This window comes from Tupaia chinensis, unplaced genomic scaffold, assembly GCF_000334495.1.
Source record: "Tupaia chinensis unplaced genomic scaffold, TupChi_1.0 Scaffold000458_2, whole genome shotgun sequence".
NCBI lineage: Eukaryota > Metazoa > Chordata > Mammalia > Scandentia > Tupaiidae > Tupaia > Tupaia belangeri.
This window is the reverse complement of record NW_006159967.1, coordinates 130,686-131,194: the sequence shown is the minus strand read 5'-3', so window position 1 is coordinate 131,194 and position 509 is coordinate 130,686.

Below are 509 nucleotides of genomic sequence, written 5' to 3'. Positions count from 1 at the left end.
TGAAGGATGTATAAATAAACTCTGGATACCTTTATGGGGTAAGGTAGTATATGGAAATATTGATTTATGTCTTTCACTGCTTTATTAGATACAATTTATATAATTAAAACATTATCTTTCACACAAGCCCTAGGTAGAGAAGAATAGGAAGGACTAGGTATTTTTCAAATTGTACGTAGCAGCTCAGTGGGTCATGATGGCTCACATCCAGCATTTAGGACAGAAACAGAATAAAGTAGAAAATATTATTTAAAACTTTTAAGTGTATCTCAGGTCACTGGAGTTAGGCAATGATCCAAATAGGATGGGAATCAGAAACATGGCTGGGAGAGTATTAAGAAAATGAGAATTAAGTGGTATTGACAGGTTTATTGCTCAGAAGCCAAGTAGAACATGAGAGGCAAGTAGGAACTTTTACATTTTTTAAAAAGTTTCTTTCTCTCAAGAGAGAGAGAAAGAGACACACAGAGATAAGCCTCGTCAACAGCATCTCATGTGAGATTTTCCCT